Source organism: Pantherophis guttatus, chromosome 6 (assembly GCF_059756535.1).
Source record: "Pantherophis guttatus breed Tessera chromosome 6, ASM5975653v1, whole genome shotgun sequence".
In the NCBI taxonomy this organism is placed as follows: domain Eukaryota; kingdom Metazoa; phylum Chordata; class Lepidosauria; order Squamata; family Colubridae; genus Pantherophis; species Pantherophis guttatus.
The window spans coordinates 11,261,672-11,286,336 of record NC_142068.1 but is presented as its reverse complement, the minus strand read 5'-3'; the positions used below and the strand labels follow the sequence as shown (position 1 = coordinate 11,286,336).

Here is a 24,665-nt window from a genome sequence, read left to right as displayed (position 1 = left end):
TATAAAGGATCTGGAGGCTAAATCATATGATAAACAATTGAGGGAACTAGGTACGTCTAGTCTAAGGGAGAGAAGAACCAGGGGTGATACGATAGCAATTTTCCAATACTTGATTTGTCACAGAGAAAAACGGTTGACCAATTCTCCAAAGCACCTGAAGGCAGGACAAGAATTAACAGGTGGGACATCGTTAAAAAGAGATCCACCCACCCACCCCGGCCAAGCAGGAGACCCTACACCATTTCTGACAAATGGCAGTCCAATCTCTTCTTGAAAGCCTCCAGAGATGAAACTCCCAAAACTTCTGAAGCCAAACTGTTCCATTCATTGGTTGATTGTTCTCACTGTCACTGTTGTTCTCCTTATTTCTAGGTTGAATCTCTCCTTGATCAGTTTTCATCCATTGTTCCTTTTCTGGTCTTCAGTTGCCTTGGAAAAAAGCTTGACCCCTTCCTCTCTGTGGCAGCCCCTCAAATATTGGAAGATTGCTATCGTGTCTCCCCTGGTCCTTCTCTTCACTAGACTAGCCAGGACCAGTTCCTGTAACCATTCTTCATATGTTTTAGTCTCCAGTCCCCTAATCATTTTGGTTGCTCTTCTCTGCACTTTTTCTAGAGTCTCAACATCTTTTTTATAGTGTGGTGACCAAAACTGGATGCAGTCTGTGGAGTGGGGTGAAGATAACATGCCCTCAGAGCCAAGGTAGGCATTTGTTGAATTTTTAACACAGTGAGCTCCACAGTCTGCCATTACTGTCCTAGACTAATCTACACCATATTTGTGGTTAAGGAAGGGGGGTGTGGGAAAAGAACTCTGTTCCCAAAATATTGAAACCCAACAAGATGCAGTCAACAGCTGGTCATGTGATAGGGCCTAGCACATGCAAGATTCCTGTTTAATGTCCCCAGCGAATGTACGAGCAGGTGTTTATGTGCTGGTCAGCGTACTTTACTGTTATTCAATGCCAAGCAGTATATTTCGCTTCTGTGCGGCTCCCATGAATTTGAAAACATTCAGGTGTCTTTTCCCACTTATATTTACTTGCATCACAGAATGCCAGACTGTAATGATATATTATGCTGGGGGTTTATTTAACTTCCTCCATGTTGGCTTAAGAGGGAGTGCCTTTGTTTGAATTAGCTAGAAAGGGATTGCAGACTATTATCTGGCTCGGTTATCTGAGCTAGGAGTGTACAAGGAAGTTTTTTCTGCTAATGGTTGAACTGCTCTTCAGATAAAAACTCTCCACTGGATTCCCTGCATCCCATAATTAATCAGCTGTTAAAACAGTGGTTGATAAAGACAGGCTCGCTTAAAGCTCGAATTGCCAGCAATTGGAGATAATAGGTGAGCCCCTTTTGGCAGAGTGGCCTGTTATCAAAGTGAAGGATCGGTTATCAAAAGGATCGGTTATGATACTCCAGTGAGAAATCTCTTTAGTTAAAGAGCCTGGCAGATGAAGGCAAAAACCTTCCTTTAATTTACAAATTACAAAATCCCTCAGACCTCTGTTTTAGTGGCTGATGTTGCAAGGAATCGCATTTCAGAAGCACTCCGGGCAGTCTAAGAAGTATCCCAAAGCCCGTCCAATAAAATAAGTTTTTAAAAAATCCTGAGTTCTCACAAAAATCAACGAAGCCCAATTAGCTCATAAATGAAAACACGCCAAAAATTTTATGAGGTCTCTGATGTGTTTCTGTGAGGTTGGCTATTTGTATCAGTGCCGCTTGTTTCAGTTTTAGCATTATATTTTTAACATGTTGTGGTTCTAACAGTACAATATTGTTTGATAGGGACGTTAGAGGTCATCTAGTGCAGGGGTCACCAACCTTTCAGACTTCAGGGACCACTAAATTCATAATTTTAAATCCCGCGGAACACTAATTTGATCTGCTTAATGACTGGCTGGGTGGGCGTGGCAAGTTGGTCATGTGACTGGGTGGGCATGGCCAACTCAATGTCACTCACATCGAGGGGCACCTTGCCAGCCTCTACTCGCTACTCCTCGCCTGCCCGCCCGGGCTCTTTAGGGCCCCAACAAGAAGCAGTTGCTGGAGCTAAGCAGCCACTATGAGAAAGAGTTGGCAAAACAGCTGGCTCAGTTCAAATTGGATCTGACCGAGAAGGTGTGTTCTGCTCCAGCACACACAAAGTCCGTTCAAACCTTAGTTTACTAAATATACTAAGTTTATTTTTTACAGCAATGGCTGTTAATTAACTGCATTAACAGCTGCCAAGAATTCAAAGAATAATACTGAAAGCTTACTGTGGTTGGCAGAATGCCCAAAAGCAATTTGCAGGAAGCAGATAAAATAAGCAAGACAAGACACAAAGGTATGTGAACGAAGTTGTTCCCTGCAAATTGCTTCAGTCGGCATTCCTCCTTAAATAGGCTAAGGGAGTGGCCAATTAGCCCCAAGCCTTATTCTTGAGGAGACCTCCTCCTGGCTCCTCCTCCTTTTGGCAGCTCTGCACACCCATGCATCGAGAAGAGGCTCCTCCTCTTCCTCCTCTTCACTTATGGGAGCTTCTGGAGGTTCTGAATGCCCTGGCTGAATCCCTGCCTCTGGCACCACATCTTCTCCAGCTTCTCCGTCAAGCTGTTTTCCAAAGCACCTGAAGGCCAGACAAGGAATAATGGATGGAAACTGACCAAGGAGAGATTCAGCCTAGAAATGAGGAAGAACTTTCTGACAGTGAGAACAATCAACCAATGAACAGAAGTCGCCTTCGGAAGTTGTGGGAACTTCATCACTTGAGACTTTCAAGAAAAGATTGGACTGCCATTTGTCAGAAATTATGTAGAGTCTCCTGCTTGAGTTGGGGGTTGGACTAGATGACCTATAAGGTCCCTTCCAACTCTGTTAATCTGTCTGTCTAAGGATCTGATCCAGGAAATCTGCACCAGGTGCAGATTTGATTCAGTTCTGAAGGTAAAAACAAGTTCGGTTAAGAAGGGCTTTGTTGATCACAGAACTTTGAACTGAATTCAGAAACTTATTGGTGGCAAGAACGAGAGGACCTGTAGATCAGGTGTTATTCAGAAATTAACTTGCACTGACAAATTATACTCAGCATCTGTTGAATCAAGTCATTCGGATTTATTCCCACGTTGGACCCTGGCTCACTTCAGTGTTCTGGTGGTTACTATAAAGTACTTATGTATTTTGCTAGTGGCTGTTGAGTTGAGTTGCAGGGGAAAGACAATAGAATAGAATAGAATAACAGAGTTGGAAGGGACCTTGGAGGTCTTCTAGTCCAACTCCCTGCTTAGGCAGGAAACCCTGCACCACTTCAGACAAATGGTTATCCAATCTCTTTTTAAAAACTTACAGTGTTGGAGCATCCACAACTTCTGGAGGCAAGTTGTTCCATTGATTAATTGTTCTGTCAGGAAATTTCTCCTTAGTTCTAAGTTGCTTCTCTCCTTGATTAGTTTCCACCCATTGCTTCTTCTCCTGCCTTCAGGTGCTTTGGAGAATAGGTTGACTCCCTCTTCTTTGTGGCAGCCCCTGAGATGTTGGAACACTGCTATCATGTCTCCCCTGGTCCTTCTTTTCATTAAACTAGAGATACCCAATTCCAGCAACATATTCTTTATATGTTTTAGCCGCCAATCCCCTAATCATCCTTGTTGCTCTTCTCTGCATTCTTTCTAGAGTCTCAACATCTTTTTTACATCGTGGCAACCAAAACTGGATGCAGTATTCCAAGTGTGGCCTTACCAAGGTATTATAAAGTTATTAGGGATGATTGCAGGATCCAATCTGGATCGGTCACCTGGACCAGATGTTTTGTCTTCTGAGCTTTCAGACTCGTGCTGGAGCCCATCCTCAGGGAACTTCTCTCTAATAGAGTGTGTACCAGTGGTGAAACGTAAAATTTGTTACTACCATTTTGTGGGCATGGCTTGGGGGGGTGGGGGTAATGTGACTGGGTAGCATGGCAAACTTTTTTTAAAAAAACTTTTAAAAGCATTTTTTCTACAACCTCTTCAACAGAAGACATTGTAAAAAAAACGCTTTTAAAAGCCTCTAACGGTCCTAGATGAGCTGCGCAATCATCAGAGGCTTTTTTTTTTTACTTTTAAAAGCATTTTTTCTACAACTTCTTCGGCCGAAGAAGTTGTAGAAAAAATGCTTTTAAAAGGAAAAAAAAGCCTCTGATGATCGTGTGGCTCAGCTGGGCATTGGGGGGGGAGGGGGCGTAGGGATTTTTGCTACCGGTTCTCCGAACCACCCGCCGCCATCACTACTGGATCAGGCGATCTGGTCCAAACCGGGAGCATTTCACCCCTGGTGTGTGCCCCCACTTTCCCCACATGCCAACATTCACTTATTATTTATCAAATGATTTTTGTTCAGACACAATATTTACTACTATGTCTAAACAAAAAAAAAAAACCCCACTTAGACACAAATTTGTAAAAACGGCATTATGTTATTACATAGCATCGCAATTCAAGTATCCCCTATCTCTTGTTATGGGAACTAGAACTACAACTCATCCTATATTCCCTGATTTCAATTTTCTAGAAAACACACAGAGAATCAGAACGCAAAATATTATTTGCCACATCAGTGGAGTGGCAAAATGAGAAAGGGATTACATGTTAGCTTTATTATTATTATTTTTTAAAAAAAGGTCTTGCTCAATCAATTCTTATTGTTTGAATGGTTTTCCCTGAGTAAATTCCAAGTAATTTGCATTCATCCTACTCAGAATAGTTCCACGCTAGCTAGAAAGCAGACGTTTCTTACACAATGTGTTTAGTCTGCTGACTGACCTCATTCATTTTCTGAGTTCACATGGTACACTGAACCATAAAACAGCTAAATGGAATCAGAGCAACACACGAAACACGTCTGCAGACGTGCATGGTTACTTCTAACCAAACTAAACCTATTAGGTGAATACATTGATTAAGTCTTTAATTGTCCTGATTAAGCATGTGCTCAACCACCATGTTTTAATGATGGCCTGACTGAGCCTGGTGTTTCAAGGACTCCTAAATATCTTTAGGATAATCCCAACACAGCCTACAATATTTGTTAAAAAAAGGTTTGTCTTCAGTGGTGGGATTCAAAATTTTTAATACCGGTTCTGTGGCGTGGCTTGGTGAGCATGGCATGGCATGGCATGGCTTGGTGGGCGTGGCAGGGGAAGGCTACTGTAAAATCTCCATTCCCACCCCACTCCAGCGGAAGGATACTGCAAAATCCCCATTTCTTCCCGATCAGCTGGGACTTGGGAGGCAGATAATAGATGGGGGCGGGGCCAGTGAGAGGTGGTATTTACCAGTTCTCCGAACTACTCAAAATTTCTGCTACCGGTTCTCCAGAACTGGTCAGAACCTGCTGAAACCCACCTCTGTTTGTCTTTATCTCCTTCCCCTATATCAGGGGTCTGCAACCTTAAACACTCAAAGAGCCATTTGGACCCATTTCCCACAGAAAAGAAAACACCGGGAGCCACAAAACCTTTCCCGTGCCTGAGTATTTCTTGAGCGGCCACAAAACTAGCATATGTCGTTGAATTAAATGTTCTGTTTTCTTCCGAAACTTTTATTTTCTTGGATTTATCCATGGTTGGCCTTCCATGGGAGTTGAAAAGCTCAATAAATCAGAGGGTGTTGCACATTGACAGTTGTGACGCATATTTTGAGTGACAGGGAGCCGCAGCAGAGAGGTGAAAGAGCCACATGCAGCTCCAGAGCCACAGGTTGCTGACTCCTGCCGTATATCATCTCTGCCTGTTATCTCTCCTCCATTTAACTGCCAGCAGTAGGTAACTTGATTTATAACTGGCATGAACTTTTCTAAGAGTAAGATGGTATTGTAGACCTGAAGGTTGTAGCAACATCTGGCGAACAGAGATGGGAGAATGTTAGTGAAGTTTTGGAAAAACATGTTCCAACATTTCTCCTTCCTAATACTTGACATGTAGAAAAGGAAGTGTGGAAAGAAGCAATTGTCTCCCACATTGATTTTTCTGTTGCGTTGACTGTCAGCTCAATTGGCTCAGGGTTTTGGGCAGTGATCATTGAGCCTTCTAAGGCTAATGTGACCAATCTATTGATTGGCATCTTTGTCAGGAAGAATTGTTGAGTTGGGAAGTCACATCTGAAAATATCCGTTGGCTACTTTCCCTGGATTTCTCCCACCCAATGTGCTTGAACAGCATATTTACTCTAAACGGAGCCAATGTTTCTTCACTTGATCTAGTTAATTAAACTCCGTAATTGATATTAAGTCACTGAACAGCTTGTCTAACTGCTTCCTCCTCAAAGCTGTTGCTATGGCTGTTGAATTTCAAACTGGTGTTTTCAACCCATGGGGTTATGTATAACAACTATTCCATAAAACACCAGTCATCAGCTAATAGTAACATTGGCATGTCTTTGCAGCTTTTTTTTTTTTAATTCCATGCATGAACGAACAAACAAACCAAAAAAATACCCAGTTTGGCAAATATCATTTGTAGCAAGAGCAGGCACCCACACCGTTCCAGAACCTCCTTTCTATTCCCCCCAGTGTCTTTCCTAACCACAAAATAAAAACAGTGGGAAAGCAAGGAGTCTATAAACATTAAATCTTCCTTGAGTTGAGCACATAATCTGGACATTGTGTGGACATGATTGAGGTTGAGTTTTGATAAAAATACCAAACTGGTTTGTCACTGCCTACTTCCAGGATGGTTTCCAATTTAGAGGGGAGGGAAAGGAAGGGAACAGGGGTGAAATGTAAAATTTGTTACTACCGGTTCTGTGGGCGTGGCTTGGCAGTGGTGGGAGGTAATGTGACTGGGTGGGCGTGGCCAACTTTTTTTTTTTTTTACTTTTACTTTTCAAAGCATTTTTTCTAATGCTTTGAAAAGCCTCTGCAGATCATGAAACTCAGCTGGGATTTCAGAGAGGCATTTAAAAAAATATCTCTCTGCCAATCAGGAAACTCAGCTGGGATCGTCAGAGACTTTTCAAAGCATTTTTTTTACCACCTCTTCAGCCAAGAGGTTGCAGAAAAAAATGCTTTGAAAAGCCTCTGACTATCGCAGCTGAGCCGCGCGATCATCAGAGGCTTTTTTTTTTTACTTTTAAAAGCATTTTTTCGTCGGGAGAGGTTATAGAAAAAATGCTTTTAAAAGTAAAAAAAAAAGCTTCTGATGATCCTGCGGCTCAGCTGGGCATGGTGGTGGGGGGGCGCAGGGATTTTTGCTACCGGTTCTCCGAACCACCCACCGCCATCGCTACCGGATCGGGCGATCTGGTCCAAACCGGGAGCATTTCACCCCTGGAAGGGAAGGGAAGAGAAGGGAAGGGAAGGGAAGGGAAGGGAAAGGAAGGGAAGGGAAGGGAAGGGAAGGGAAGGGAAGGGAAGGGAAGAGAAGAGAAGGGAAGGGAAGGGAAAGGAAGGGAAGGGAAGGGAAGAGAAGGGAAGGGAAGGGAAGGGAAGGGAAGGGAAGGGAAGAGAAAGGAAGGGAAGGGAAGGGAAGGGAAAGGAAGGGAAGGGAAGAGAAGGGAAGGGAAGGGAAAGGAAGGGAAGGGAAGGGAAGGGAAGGGAAGGGAAGGGAAGGGAAAGGAAGGGAAGGGAAGAGAAGGGAAGGGAAGGGAAGGGAAAGGAAGGGAAGGGAAGGGAAGGGAAGGGAAGGGAAAGGAAGGGAAGGGAAGGGAAGAGAAGGGAAGGGAAGGGAAGAGAAGGGAAGGGAAGGGAAAGGAAGGGAAGGGAAGGGAAGGGAAGAGAAGAGAAGGGAAGGGAAGGGAAAGGAAGGGAAGGGAAGAGAAGGGAAGGGAAGGGAAGGGAAGGGAAGGGAAAGGAAGGGAAGGGAAGGGAAGAGAAGGGAAGGGAAGGGAAGGGAAGAGAAGGGAAGGGAAGGGAAGGGAAGGGAAGGGAAGGGAAGGGAAGGGAAGGGAAGGGAAGGGAAGAAGAGAGTTATGATCAGGTTGAGTAATGAAACATCTGAAAGTAAACAACCAAGCTCAGAGAGCACCAAGGTCTCCCTTATTCATTGTTGCCTTTGGAACTTTTTTTTTTAACTTCCCAAACTATTCTACATCCCATAATGTTCGAGCCAGAGGTGGGTTTCACATAATTTTACCACCGGTTCACTGCACACCAAAAATGTGAGCATGCCTTCCGCACATGCGTGCGGCCATCCACACATGCACTTTGCTCCTGTACGTGGTGTGTTGTGACCCAGGCCCACGTAGTTAATATTAAATGCAAAACAGTTCCAAAAAACAAACAGATTTTATTAAAACAGCTGAGAATTAACTCATTCTCAGTTTATTCCAAATTAAATGAAAGCGAAGTTCTCAAAACACCATTCTTCAGTTTATCTCTGACCTTGGGATAATTAGGCAAAGTGCCAAAGGTTTTCTTGGCAACAGTTCAGGAACAGAAGACGCTGACAAGAAAGAAATACATCCAAACACGAAGCAAATCTCTCAATGGTTGTTTCCCTGCAAAGAGGCCAAGAGCCGTTGCTGGTCTTTTAAGCCTTATGGGAGGGGCCAATCATCTCTTGGCCTTACTCCTGAGTCATCCTCTCTGCTTTAGCTGCTCTTGTCTTCTGGCTGCTCTTCTCATATGTGCACTAGGAACAGGCTCCTCCTGTTCCTCTGCCTCTCTACTGTCAGCCTCTGGAGGCTCCGAAGTCCGCGCATCACTCCCCGATGGCCCTGGCCCCATCTCTGCCTCCGACGCAGAGCCCTCATCCGGGCCTTCCCCAGCCTCTAGGACTGGCCCATGTTCTTCCTCAGCCTCATCGCTGTCCGACTCCGCTGCCAGCTCCGGAGGCTGCTGGCGGACCACACAACACGTGGCTTGCACGCATGCACACGGCTTAGAAAATGTGGCTCAATAGGACGGCATAGCGCCCAGACCCATCCGCAGGTTGCCACTACCAGTTCGCCTGAATTGGTCCGAACCCCCACTAGCCAGTTCTCCATCTAATTACAAACAAGGCTGACGGTGCTTAATTTCCAAATTTTGTTAAAAAAAGAAATCTTTGTAGAATTTTTTTTTAAAAAAATTCTCTAGTTTTTTGCCCGTGGCAAGGAATTACTCAGTCCAATTTCTAGTCCTTCCAGTGGAATTTAATTCATCAGCCAAATTCATCACCCAGGGTCCTTAATCTTCCCACTCAGACTGTCTCATATTATTAACACACTCTTGAGTCGGGGAGTGGGGGTGGGCAAATGAGATGAGGGATCAAGGTGCCAAGAGTTAAATATGAAAAGAAGAAAGGCAAGGCAAAACTTTATCTTTGGCAGAAATTGACTTGCCACTGTTCTTTAGTGAATCACTGCAGTTGTTAAGTTAGGAACACAGTTGCTCAGAGAACATGGCTTCCTCATGGACTTGGCTTGTTAGATAGTCATAAAAGATGATCATGTCAGCCCGGGACACTGTAACTGTCATAAATAACATACCAGTTGCCAAGCCTTTAGATATGTGTGTATATAGATATACATGTACATGTACATATACATACCAATCAGAGGTGGGTTTCAGCAGGTTCTGACCAGTTCTGGAGAACCAGTAGCAGAAATTTTGAGTAGTTCAGAGAACTGGTAGTAAAAATTGTGACTGGCCTCACCCCCATCTATTCTCTGCCTCCTGAGTCCCAGCTGATCAGGAGGAAATGGGGATTTTGCAGTAACCTTCCCATATCACACCCACCAAGCCACACTCACAGAACCGGTAGTAAAAAATTTTGAAACCCACCTCTGATACAAACACATACACACACATATATATCTTCCATTTTATGGCACTAATTACTCATGGTATGATTAATGCCACTAGCTAGTTTGGTTCCTCTGCTTCTGTGATAATTTTAATTAATCCAATTTAGAAAAGAAAAGGATTTGGACTGTTTTTGGCTGTTTCAGTATCCCTTTCTGAAGGGTGAACAAAAGGTAACAACAGACCAATTAGACCTATGTTTGCACAGCATTCCTTATGGTAACCTAGCCTGTTTGTTATTATTGCAAGTCATTATTCATTCGACCAAAGGCTTATTTTTTTTTTTCTTCATCAAAATAATCCACCTTAAGTTTCATAAGGGAAATAATTTGAAATTGTAAAAAAAGATATTTTCGATTGCATAAAAGTTTCAGTCTTATAGAATCATTTATAAAGTCAAGCCTCACTTTGATAATTCTTTTCTCCAGGACACTAATTTAAGGTAGAAGGAGAATTGAAGGAAGGAGGAGCTATGCAAATGAGGAGGAGGAGGAGCAAAGTTGGTAGAACACAGTGGTGGAATTCAATTTTTTTTACTACTGGTTCTGTGGGCATGGCTTGGTGGGTGTGGCAGGGGAAGGATACTGCAAAATCTCCATTCCTACCCCACTCCAGGGGAAGGATATTGCAAAATCTCCATTCCCATCCCACTCTGGGGCCAGGCAGAGGTGATATTTGCTGATTCTCTGAACTACTCAAAATTTCCACTACCGGTTCTCCAGAACCTGTCAGAACCTGCTGAATTTCACTCCTGGTAGAACACCTTGAAATGCTTATCAACTAAATTCTACAAATGAATTTTTAAGATAAGTAATTGATAAGATTACAACAACCACAACAGCAACAACAACAGGATGAAAATTAAAAGTCCATCCCAAATTCTCCAGCTAATAAATTACAAAGAATAAATATAACATGCTAAACCAATTTACAGAATCAGATGTAAGGTTTAGCATAACCACAACTGTGGTATGTACAGGCAGTTCTTGCCTTATAATCATTTTTAGCAACTGTTTGAAGTTACTAAGGCACTGAAAATAATGATTTATGAGTTGGGATTCTTGTACTTATGATCACACTACAGTAAGGTGACCAGATTTTAACATTGGTAAAGAGCCCTTTGAAGTCCCGCGGCAAGAATTTAAACAGTTTGTTTCCCTCTAGCCATCAGCTGGGACTCAGCAATAGATTGGGAGTGGGCGGGGTAAGCAAATGGGGACCAGCGATCCAACAGAGGCAGAGGGTGAGGGTGAGTGAAAACCGTATATTCCCTTCCCGTTCTCCCGCCGTTCCTTAGCTTGTCGTGCATTCATTCCAAAAATCGGGACTTTTTTAAAACGCCACGGGACGTGGGACAAATTGTTAAAAATCGGGACTGTCCCGCCAAAAGCGGGACGTCTAGTCACCTTACACTACAGTCATGTGATCAAAATTTGGATGCTTGGTAACCGGTGTGTATTTTCAATGGTTACATGGAGTTGTGTGATTCCCAGCTCACTTCCAAGAAACAAAGCCAATGGGGGCGAATTCTTTTAAATTCTTTTAATCGGTTTGTGATTTCTTAAATTCTGGGCCAAATTTATATATATATTTAACTGTTTTTAATATTTGTATTCTATGTTCTTATTTTGGCTGTACGCCGCCCTGAGTCCTCAGGGAGAAGGGCGGTATATAAATTGGAAATAAATTAAATTAAATTAAATTAACGACTGCATGATTCACTTACCATATTTTTCGGAGTATAAGACACACCTTTCCCCCTCCAAAAAAGAGGATGAAAATCTGGGTGCGTCTTATACTCCGAATGTAGCCCTGCCCAGCCTCACAAATGGAGATTTCAGAGGCTGAAAGAAGCCTCTAAAAGAAGCTTCAGAAGAAAAAAAAAGCCTTTGAAAGGCTTTTATCTAAAATAATATGGCAAACAACAAAAGAAGAATCAGTAAAGATTCTAACCAAACTATGCTAACAAATCTGGAGAATGACACAATAACCAACAGATCGGAAGAGGTTAATCTACATACCAATACCAAAGAAAGGAGATTGAACAGAGTACAGAGAGTCCTTCAGAATAAAAGCCTCTGAAAGACACTTCAGAAAAAAAGCCTCTAAAAGAAGCTTCAGAAAAAAAGCCTCTAAAAGAAGCTTCAGAAAAAAAGCCTTTTTTTCTGAAGCTCTGTTTCGGAGGCTTTCAGAGGCAGGAAACAAAAAATTTTCCTGAAACAGAGTTTCAAAAGTTTCAGAGGCAGAAAACAAAGCAAGGCACAGAGCTCACAACCATCGAAACTGTTGCTAAAATTCACCTCTGGAAACAGCTGATTGGGGGTATTCTGGGAGGCTGATCCACCCACCAATCAGCTTTTTTCTTATTTTCCTCCCCAAAAACTAAGGTGTGTCTTATACTCAGAAAAATATGGCAACAAACATAGCAAAAGAGGTCATAAAATTGGGTGTGGCTCACTTATTAACTGTCTCACTTAGCGATGGAAATTGTGGCCCCCATAGTGGTTGCAGGTTGAGAGCTACTTGTACGTAATGTTCTATGGTCAAAGAAAAAAAACCACTTAATACTATGTTCTGGTTAAAGAGCGTGATGATATAATGGCTGAATTCCCACAACATTCTACCGTAAGCTAAGTAGCATCCCACTGTGTTTTAATCTATGACTGGGTTCACTCAAGAAATTGAAATTCAAGATTTGGCTAATCTGACTTTAAAATACAGCGTATTGTATGACTCCACTCAAGAAGCTTTAAACCAATACTGTGCTGATGATGAGACATACAGATTGTTAGATGATAAGGTGGGCAGTTAATTTTCCCAAGGGGCCACACAAGAAATTGGGACTGTTGAGGGGCTCCCCATTTTGTCGAGTGGAGTGGAGAGTGGAGTAGGAGGCAGCAGCGCGGAGCAAGCTATTTAGCTCTCATCAGCTAGCCATAAATAAATAGCTTGAAATAGATCTATACTAGTCTCCCTTTATTTCTTTATTATTTCTTTATCAGCGAAATATAAATTTGGTATAAAATGGTTTGTCGTGAATGCGACTGCTTGTGGGCTCCTGGATTGGAGCTGAAAGGTGAAAGGGATGCAGTACGCCCACATGCTGGGGTAGCCCAGGTGTCTCGATAGGAAAACACTTAATCTCTCCCCTGGCTCAAGCTGATGAAGGAAGGAGAACTTGTGGCTCAGAGGTTAATACAACTGCCTAACATGCAGGCGGCCTAAGTTCTTATCCGAGTAAGGGTATGGCTAGCTGATGAGAGCTAAATAGCTTGAAATAGATCTATACTAGTCTCCTTTTATTTCTTTATCAGCGAAATATAAATTTTATATATGTATGTGTGTGTGTGTGTATCCTAAACTTAGAGCTTATTTCACCATGAAGAACTTAATGGTCTAGTTCTCACACAATGGCAGCCATAAACCTATTCCTTGATGTCATCAGGCCCTTCACTCCCTGTGCGAATGAGCCTCCACATTTTATTTAGAAGTATATACCGGGATCATATCTCCAAACGAAGACAAGGTAGAGGATAGTTGAGAATATTATTATATTATATTAGAATAAAATTATTATAATAGAATAAAATTATCCACTACAATGTCCTACCTGTCAATGACTACTTCAGCTTCAACTGCAATAATACATGAACACACAATAGATTACAAACTCAACCGGTAAACCGGTTTAATTTAATTTAATTTAATATCATTTAATTAATTCAATTTATATGCCGCCCCTCTCCGAAGACTCAGGGCAGCTCACAATACATTTTAAAAAATCATTATAAAAAACATTTAAAAATTAAAAACATTAAAAACATTAAAAACTCATTCACGCCATTCATGGCCGGATCTCGCCAGATCACAAGAGCGAGATCAACGGCCCCAGGCCTGCCGGAAAAGCCAGGTCTTCACCGCTTTTCAGAAGGCCAATAGGGTGGGGATGGTCTGGACCTCAGGAGGTAACTGGTTCCAGAAAGCTGGGGCCGCCACAGAGAAGGCCCTCCACTGCAGGCCCGCCAGCCGGCATTGTTTAGCTGACAGGACCCAGAGGAGACCAACTCTCTGGGATCTTACCGGTCGCTGGGAGCTATGCGGCAGAAGGCGGTTTCGAAGATAACCTGGCCCTGAGCCATGTAGGGCTTTAAAGGTAATAACCAACACCTTGAATTGTGACCGGAGACCAATAGGGAGCCAGTGCAGCTTGCGGAGAATTGGTGTAATGTGGGTGTACGTAGGTGCACCCACGACAGCTCGTGCGGCTGCGTTCTGGACCAACTGTAGTCTCCGAACACTTTTCAAGGGTAGCCCCATGTAGAGCGTGTTGCAATAATCTAACCGTGAGGTGACAAGGGCATGAGTGACTGTGAGGAGAGCCTCCTGATCCAAGTAGGGTTGGACTAGAAGACCTCCAAGGTCCCTTCCAACTCTGTTTTCGATTCTATTCTATTCTATAATCATCATCATCCATGCTATAGATATGGTTGATCCACACCAAAATCAAAATCCAATTGATTTTGTTGTGAGAACCAGGCCAACAGATGTCCTTTCACAATCATTCTCTCTGCCATTAATTCATGCCCTGAATCCTGTTCTGAACTCATTCTGGAGAAATAAGAACTCTTTGGTGATCATTCCAAGAGCTGTGGGGGCGCAGTGGTTAGAATGCAGTACTGCAGATTAACTCACTGCTCACTCCAGGAGTTCGATCCTAACCGGCTCAAGGTTGACTCAACCTTCCATCCTTCCGAGGTCAGTAAAATGTGGAGTCAGATTGTTGGGTGAGAAATGTTGACTCTGTAAACTGCTTAGAGAGGGCTGTAAAGCACTGTGAAGTAGTATATAAGTCTAAGTGCTATTGCTATTGCTATCCCAGCTATATCATCTGACTCATGTACTGAATAGCTCATGAGTCACTGATCTAGATTTGGTTTTCATGGAACACGTTGTATGAGTCCAGCGCTAGTAACAAATTCAACAAGCCACGGGAAATTAAAGAGTTTCACGCATGGCAAGCGGTTTCTCCAGAGAGAGTTGATAGGTCAGTCAGCATTCAGCAGAAACTTCGGCAACTGACTGCAGCTCTGATTGCCTAATCACAGCCCTCGGAGAAGGCTCATCCGTTTAAGACAAGTGTCAATCAAGATTATCTTTTCAATCAGAATCTTCAGAAGAAACGCCAGTTTGTTTAATAGAGACAGTTAATCTGACGGGAGCAGAGTCAAGTTTTGGCAAAGGGCTGTGGTTGAGATTGTTGGCCTACAGCCGCCAAGCAGTAGGAGGTGTGTGGGTTTGTAAAAACTGACATACCTTTCTCTTATTAACTGCCAGGTGAGAACGCCTACCTGGGCCCTACTGTAGAATATTAAACCAGGATATTTATCAAATTAAGATTCATTGCTCTTTTAGCCTAAAGCAGGGGTCTTCAAACATGGCAGCTTTAAGACTTGTGGACTTCAACTCCCAGAATTCTCCAGCCAGAGAATTCTGGGAGTTGAAGTCCACAAGTCTTAAAGCTGCCATGTTTGAAGACCTCTGGCCTAAAGGAAGGCCCACCTGTCACTAAATTCAGCCGATATTGGTTTCCATTGCCATTCAGCTAGTTTATTTTAATAAACATCAAATATATAAACGAAGAAGGTTCTCTTTCTTTTCTTTTCTTGTCTTTTTTTTTTCTCTTTTTCTTTCCAAGGTAAAGCAGCTCTAAACATTTGTTTGCACACTGTCAGGATTCCAGGACAAGGACATGCATTGACATCAGCCTGAAATAGCATCCTCCTCATGTTATGACGTGCCTCTAAGGTGTTGCCTTGGTTGTGTTTTAAGAGCTGACAGCCTGCTTAGCACGGATTTGGGGATTTTAAAGAAATTTTGATTAAGCAATTTTGGAGGGAGAACTGCCTATCCAAAACAAGCGAGCCTTCTTCCTTTCCCAGGCAAATAATTTATTTCATGAAGGCACAGGAATTTGCAGTAATTTCCTAGACAACCCTTTGGCATCTATGTAGGTGGAACGGGTAGATAGGTGAAGGACATTTCTGTAGCTTAAGGGGAAGGTTTGCCAGTTTGGCATGGTGGTTATGGCACCAGGCTAGCAAACCAGGAGACTGTGAGTTCTAGTCCTGTCTTAGGCTGAAAGCCGGCTGGGTGACTTTGGGCCAATCACCATCAGATTTATGAATTATAATCTTGTTTTAGGCATGAAAGCTGGCTGAAGAATCTTTGTGCCAATCACCAGGATATGGTGAGTTCTAGTCCTACCTTGGGCACAAAAACAAGCTGAGTGACTTTGGGCCAATCACCAGGAGACTGTGAGTTCTAGTTCCCCTATAATCATGAAAGCCAGCTGGGTGACTTTGGGCCAATCACCAGGAGACTGTGAATTATAATCTTGCTTTAGGCATGAAAGCTGACTGAAGTATCTTTGTGCCAATCACCAGGAGACGGTGAGTTCTAGTCCCACCTTACGCACAAAAACCAACTTGAGTGACTTTGGGCCAGTCACCAGGAGATTGTGAGTTCTAGTTCCCCTATAAGCATGAAAGCCTACTGGATGACTTGGGGCCAGTCACTCTGTCTCAATCCAACCCACCTCACAAGGTTGTTGATGTGAGGAAAATAGGAGGAAGGAAGGAGTATTGGGTATATTCACTTTCTTGAATTATTTATAAAAAAATAATGAAGGCGTTAATTAAAAAAACAGCATTCCATTAACAACACCATAGAAATAATAATCTGCTGACTAGCATCAGTGACATCGGATATAACCCAAAGAACTTCACCAAGGGCTAGTGAGGGGCAGGGTTCTTGGGACAGAAGAACTAAGTGTCCGAATTTTGAATCTTCTGGGCCAAAGACCTATTTATTGGCTTAGTTGAGAGCGGAGAACTGAAAATGCCTATTCAGAAGTAGGTTCCATTGAGTTCAATGGGGTTTTGCTTACTGGGGTTATCCTGCACATGTTTATACAAGAAAAGTAAGCTATCTGAACAATTGCTGATGCAAAAGTTCAAGCTCTGAACAATAGGGAGGAAATCCGAGAGAAAAAGAGAATGTTTTCAGCTTGAATACGTCTATTGTCTAGTTTTTAGCTTGTATATGAGCCTAAAATTAACAGCATTTTAGAACTTTATCCAGTTTTTTAAAAATTAACCATTCTTTTTTTAAAAAAAATAATAATAATCACAACCACAATAATAAGTGAAAAAAGTAACATCTTTAGAATCTGAACACCTTTGAATAAGCAACATATATATATATAGAAGTAATGTATATACATATGTATGTGCATATAATAACACATTGGAGACAAGTAAAACTAACTTCATTTTAACATATTAACAAGTATAATACTACTAAGGACAGTCTGCATTTTTCTATAGAAAAACATTTTCCTAGATTGTTCCTTGTATGGAACATGAACGGTATTTTTCAGGAGTGGGCTTCAAAAATGTTAGCAAGGAGTTCTCTGTCTGGTTGCTGGATGGGCGTGGCCATGGTGGGCATGGCCTAGTCGGCCTCCTGCACCATGGCGGGAGGGGTGTTTTTGCTCTCTCCAGGCCCCAGAGGTTTTCCTTGAGCCTCTGGGAAGGTGAAAAGGGCCTCCCCAGGCTCCGGAGGACCTCTGGAGGCCGGACGGCCCCATTTCCAGCCTTTCCGAACTTCTGGTAGGCCCGTTTTGGGCCTTCCCCAAGATTCTGTGAATGCTCTGCAATTACCTGCATCCAAAACAGGCTCTGTGGGGACTCCTGGGAGGGGAGGGGTGGGCAGAGCCAGCCAGGAGTGGGATTTGGGGGTTCTCTGAACTGCACAGAATCTTAGCTAGAGGTTGTCCCGAACCCCCGCAAACCCCCAGCAGCCCACCCCTGGTATTTTCTATGAATATCCCTACTCTGTGTTGGGGTGGGGTGGGATCAGGGGTAAAATCCAGTAGGTTCTGACAGGTTCTGGAGAACCGGTAGCAGAAATTTTGAGTAGTTCAGAGAACCGGTAGCGGAAATTTTGAGCAGTTCAGAGAACCGGTAGCGGAAATTTTGAGCCGTTCGGAGAACTGGCAAATACCACCTGTGACTCGTCCAAGAGTGGGGTGGGAATGGAGATTTTGCAATATCCTTCCCCTGGAGTGGAGTGGGAATGGAGATTTTGCAGTATCTTTCCCCTGCCACGCCCACCACGCCACACCACGCCCACCAAGCCACGCCCACAGAACCGGTAATAAAAAAAAATGGATTTCAACACTGGGTGGGATCTATGATGTTCATATGTTAGATTTGAAGACTATAGGCCTTTGAACTTTAGAATCCCAAGGTGCAATATCAGAAGCAATCATAAGTGGTATGTGAAGTCCAAGAACAATAAAAAATTGTTCAACCCAATTTAGGGTATTTTACAGTGCTGGGAAATCTCTCTTGTCATTATTGTTTCCTTCCTAACCTAGCTACCCTCCAATTTGTGGACTTCAACAAAATCTATATACTGGAGGCCATATACATCTACTAAAAAAAAAAAAAAAGGATAGGATGTGGTTCCTCCAGTACAGGGGTGTGAAACTCAAGGCCTGTGGGTCAGATCCGGCCCACGGGGTGCTCAGTTCTGGCCCACAGGGCCGCTCTGGAAACAGTGAAAGATTGGCCTGTGGTGCCTCTGCCAGCTAAAATGGAACTCAGGAGCGCCCTCCCGAACTCCGTTTTTCCTAGCAGAGGGTTGCAGGAGGCCATCGCAGCCAAAAACGGAGCTCAGGAGCCCATTTTGCTGGCAGAGTGTTCCAACCAGCACAGGCGCCCCCAATACGAGTGATGTAGAGCTGGCCACACCCACTCTGGCCACACCCACCCTGGCCATGCCCACCCCGCCTCCCAAGGTAAAACACAATCCTGATGCGGCCCTCATTGAAATTGAGTTTGACACCTCTGCTCTAGTACAATACCTTGAACAACAGGTTTTTTTTTCCTTTGTGAGGTGAAGCATCTTCTTTTCATGAAAAGACAGAGAAGAAAACCAGTGAATATATTAAAGAAATTACAGATAGTCCTCAACTTACAACAGTTCATTTAGTGACTGTTCAATGTTACAACGGCCCTTAAAAAAGTGACTTATGACTATTTTTCACACTACTGCTGTGGTCTCCTCATGGTACACCTGATCAGAATTTGGACGCTTGGCAACTGGCATGGGTTTATGACAGCTCCAGTGTCCTGGGGTCATGTGATCCCCTTTTGTGACCTTCTGACGAGCAAAGTCAATGGGGAAGCCAGGTTCACTTTACAACTGTGTTGCTAACTTAACAACTGCAGGGATTCACTTAACCACAGTGGCAAGAAAGGTTGTAAAATGGGGGCAAAACTCACTTAGCAACATAAATTTTGGGCTCAGTTGTCAAGAATTCCCTGTATTACATTACAGCAGATAGATAGATAGATAGATAGATAGATAGATAGATAGATAGATAGATAGATAGATGATAGGTAGGTAGATAGACAGATAGACAGATAGATGATAGATAGATAGATAGATAGATAGATAGATAGATAGACAGATAGATAGATAGACAGATAGATGATAGATAGATAGATAGATAGATAGATAGATAGATAGATAGATAGATAGATTGATTAGTGGTGGGTTGCCCCCAGTTCACACTGGTTCTATAGAACCTGTAGTAAAACCGGTGGGAGGCTCCGCCCACCAACTCCAACATCATCAAAATGCTTCTGCGCATGCGTGGCCCCTCTGCGAACTGGTAGTAAAGTAAGTAGAACCCACCCTGAGATAGATAGATAGATAGATAGATAGATAGATAGATAGATAGATAGATAGATAGATGATAGATAGATGACAGATGAAAGATAGATAGATAGATAGATAGATAGATAGATAGATAGATAGATAGATAGATAGATAGATAGATGACAATATATAATAGATAGATAGATAGATAGATAGATAGATAGATAGATAGATAGATAGATAGATGACAATGTATGATAGATAGATAGATAGATAGATAGATAGATAGATAGATAGATAGATAGATAGATAGATAGATAGATAGATAGATGACAATGTATGATAGATAGATAGATAGATAGATAGATAGATAGATAGATAGATAGATAGATAGATAGATAGATAGATAGATATAAATGTTTCTGCCCCAATGTAATACAGGGAATCCTCGACTTATATATATTGGATGATGAATTTTCTATCCAGGTGAGCCTTCTTTTAGCCAAAGTAAAAATATTTAAGATGAAGGCCAGCTATAGGCTACATCTGTAGCAGTGAAAGCTTTTCCAGAAAGAAGCTTTTTTCTTCTACAAGAAAGTGGGGATGATAACGTCTAAGATCAAACAAGCTGTACAGATGTGGAGGATATTATAGGTGATCGTATTTTCTGTTACTCATATCTCCATTGCATGAAGCCTTTCTCATTGCCCATACAGATAGCCCTTGAATTACATCCATTATGGAGCCTGCTTATTTCAGTCATAACTCATGATGGTCATAAAACAGGTGAGTCATTTGACCAAAGCAATTTTATGACTTGTTTTTGTGGCGGTTGTTAAGTGAACACAGCGGTCGTTAAAGGAACACCCTTGATTGTTAAATGAAGTGCACTACCACTTTATAACACCTTGCTAAGACCACACTTGGAATACTCCATCCTGTTTTGGTCACCACATTACAAAAAAGATGTCGAGAGCCTAGAAAAGGTGCAGAGAAGAGCAACAAAGATGATTAGGGGTGTTGTGTCCTGTCAGCCACCAGCCCTTCCAGCAGCCGAATCAAGGCGTAGGAGTTGAGGCCAGCATCAAGGCAACCTGAGAACTCTATGGGGGAAGAGGGAGTGGATCTGGCAGAGAGAGAGAGACAGAAGTGGAACTGGGCTGTCCTTCAGCCCTCCAATGCAGAGTCAACAGCCCCAGGTCTGGAGGTGGCTGATGAGGAAGAGGAGGAACAGCTGGGTCCAGTGCCTGACCCGCAGATGCTCAGAAGGCAGAGGAGAGGAGAGCAGTGGAAATCTATGGGCTGATCCTTGGGAAGGAAGAGCCACCGCTGCTAGCGAAGCCCCACCCTAGCTCTGGGGATAAAAGGCAGGGGGGCGGAGATGAATAGATGTGGCAGACAACTATTCATCTTCCGTCCGGACAGACTTGTTAGCCTGCAGTGAGAGAGAAACTTTTTGCCAGGGCTGCCGGCATTCCTAATTAAAGAAATCTTTGAGTTCATTTCAGAGTCAGGGCTGCCGTGTTTGGGGAGCTGGGTCAAAACAAGGGGATTGGAGTCTAAAACATATGAAGAACGGTTGCAACAACTGGATATGTCTAGTCAAATGGAGAGAAGGACTCAGGGTGTTATTGGAAGCAGTCTTCCGATATCTAAGGAGTTGTCGCAAAGAAGAGGGAGTCAAGCTATTCTCCAAAGCACCTGAAGGCAGGACAAGAAGTAATAGATGGAAACTAATCAAGGAGAGAACCAACCTAGAACTAAGGAGAAATGTCCTGACAGTGAGAACAATTAATCAGAATGGCTTGCCCTCAGAGGCTGTGGGAGCTCCATTACTGTAAGCTTTTAAGAAGAGACTGGACAGCTATTTGTCTGAAATGACACAGGGTCTTCCACTTGAGCAGGGAATTAGACTAGAACTTTAGTCATAGTTGTAGTGGTCCTATCCTTAACTAGTTAAAGAAGTTTCTCTAGTGTGATAGTCTCCAATTGCATTGACGGCATCCAATATTTCCAGCTAGTAAATTTCTAGAAATTTTTTTTAAAGCACTTTCAAGGTTGTTTCTGTAATTTCATCTTGGTATAACTAAGCCCCATGAAATTCTGGGTGGGTCCATCCTCTTAGAACCAATGCAGCTGTTGTAGGTAACATAGGTAATCTATGGCCCTTCAGATCAGGGGTGAAATCCAGAGGTTCTGATAGGTTCTGGAGAACCGGTAGCGGAAATTTTGAGCAGTTCAGAGAACCGGTAGCGGAAATTTTGAGCAGTTCGGAGACCAGCAAATACCACTTCTGGCTGACCCCAGAATGGGGAGGGAACGGAGATTTTGCAATATCCTTCTCCCAGGAGTGAGGAGGGAATGGGGATTTTTTTTTTTTAATTTGATTTATATGCCGCCCTTCTCCGGAGACTCAGGGCGGCTTACAATGCGTTAAGCAATAGCCTTCATACTTTTGTATATTTATACAAAGTCAGCTTATTGCCCCCAACAATCTGGGTCCTCATTTTACCCACCTCGGAAGGATGGAAGGCTGAGTCAACCTTGAGCCTGGTGAGATTCGAACTTACAGTAATTGCAGACAGCTGGTGTTAATCACAATGCTATCAGTCTGCTGAGCCACCAGGCCCTTGTGCAGTATCCTTCCCCTGAAGTGGGGTGGGAATGGAGATTTTGCAGTATCCTTTCCCTGCCAAACCCACCAAGCCAAGCCAAGCCCACCAAGCCATGCCCACAGAACCAGTAGTAAAAAAAAATTGGATTTCACCACTGCTACAGATGTTGCTAAACTACAGCTTGCAGCATTCACAGGCAGCATTTCTAATGATAAGGGATGCTGGGAATTGTAATTCAATGGCTGGTTGTGAAAAAGAAATATCCAAGATTTATTCATTTCTTTTATTTTGCCAACTTCATTATTTTTACAATTAACTCAAGGTGGCGAACATATCCAACACACCTTCCCCTCTTCCTATTTTCCTTATAACAACAACCCTATGAAGTGGGTTGGGCTGAGAGAGAGTAGCTGGCTTTCATGCCTAAAGCAGGACTTGAACTCATGATCTCTGGATTTCTAGCCTGATGCCTTAACCCCTGGACCAAACTGGCTCTTATGAGTGAAACAAAGGGTATATTTGAAGGACATTTGTTGGGGTATTTTATTGTATGTCATGTGGATGCCATCCACTTACATTTTTTTAAAAAAAGGCTCATTTTGAGATAAAATGGCATGAATCTTCGACATGTATTATTATGTGATAAGTGGCCTACTGAAAGACTTATAACAATGGCAAAGTTCCAAAGAATTAACATTAACAGCAACTTTGGCCTTGCATTTCTATAGAAGCAAATTGAGATGTTCCAGGTGTTTGTTCAGAGAAATACGCTTAAAAATACCAAGAAAAACCCATAGCAGAATAATGTGCAGCAGTGTTTCTTAACCTTGGCAACTTTAAGATGTTCAGACGTCAACTCGATGAATTGCATGAAATATAATTAAATCAATCATTTTTTTCGCCTGTCTATTCTTTGTACTGATCCAGTGACAGTAGTAGTAGGACAGGCAGAGACAGCAGGTGGAGTCAAGAGAGGAATCAACCTGGAGTCGTTACGTTCCCACAAGTGATTCAAGTCCAATCCTTCTGGAATTGAATTCCATGGACTCAATCTAGCACCAATTTAGTGCTGACTAGATTCTTGTGTCAGCACTAGGTTTTTTTAGCAATAAATCAGCTTAACTGGAACTTGTCTTGTGGTCCTGATCAGTGGTGAAATCCAAATTTTTTTACTACCGGTTCTGTGGGTGTGGCTTGGTGGGCGTGGCAGGGAAAGGATACTGCAAAATCTCCATTCCCACCCCACTCTGGGGCCAGCCAGAGGTGATATTTGCCGGTTCTCCGAACTACCCAAAATTTCCCCTACTGGTTCTCCAGAACCTGTCAGAACCTGCTGGATTTCACCCCCGGTCCTGATTCTTTGGGTCTAAGAATGACCACATTATGCCACTGAGCCTGTCCCTATTGTTCATATTAGAGAATTTTATATGGGGGAAATTGAAAAAAAAATCCATCTTTGAGACCAAGTGTTATTGTTGTTGTTGTTTGTCAGGGCAACCTGGTCTACCCAATTATGGATGGAACATACTGCTTCTGTTCTCGTCTTTCAGCCCCAATCCAGGAGTCTTCACAGGCAGTTCCTTTCATGGCAAACTATTTTTGTGCTAAATTCATGTTTTCCTGACATAAATTTATTTCTTTCTTGGTAAAACATAAACTTAACACGTCTTTGAAACCATGACAAGTTTTTTTTTCCCCACTGTACATAATGCTCAGGGGTGAAATCCAGCAGGTTCTGACAGGTTCTGGAGAACCGGTAGCGGAAATTTTGAGTGGTTCCCGGCCGTGCGGGAATCCATGTGATGCTGTCTGACTTGCTAATGAAATGCATTAAGCAAGGCAACGCATGTTTTATGGGCTTAAGTCTGATTAGACAATAAAAATATGTAGGTAAATTGGTCAGGAATTTAAAAAAAATACTACCTCTGGCTGGCCCCAGAGTGGGGTGGGAATGGAGATTTTGCAATATCCTTCCCCCAGGAGTGGGAAGGATATAGGGATTTTGCAGTATCCTTCCGCTGGAGTGCGGTGGGAATGGAGATCTTGCAGTATCCTTCCCCTGCCATGCCCACCAAGCCACACCCACCAAGCCACACCCACAGAACCAGTAGTAAGAAAATTTGGATTTCATCACTGATAATGCTGGGAAAGATAAACTGATAGTTCCACTATGGTATAATGGGACTTTATATGGTTTGGCTGAAGAAACAGAAAACTCGGAGCTCAGGAAGGCAAAAGGGAGAGAGGGAGATGTGAAAACTCTTCTAATTCCCTTGCTGAAGTGCAGATAAAATTCTCCTCTCAAATGACATTTCCAACGCTGTGGTATCGCCTTGAATGGCAACGGTTCCCTAGGCTCCCTGGTCTTATTCTGTTTTCCTAAGCATCCATTAATATTGAGAAATAGAGCTGGCTGGAACTGCTGGGTAACCCCATGAACTAATGAAGTAAACATTTGCCATCGCCGAGACGTGGAAGCAGGCCAGCCCTCCCCAGCGTACACCTGCAGAAACCTGTGATTCACCTCTGAGTCATTTGACAAACCTTTGCTGGGTAAAGCCAAGAGCGGTGTTGG

General features: G+C 42.9%; 1 long non-coding RNA gene across 1 annotated transcript in view; it reads right to left on the bottom strand.

Moving 5' to 3' along the window:
• The window catches only part of LOC117678149 (uncharacterized), a 51,480-nt gene that overhangs the window by 11,766 nt on the left and 15,049 nt on the right, over positions 1–24,665 (bottom strand). The gene's annotated exons all lie outside the window — the stretch shown is intronic.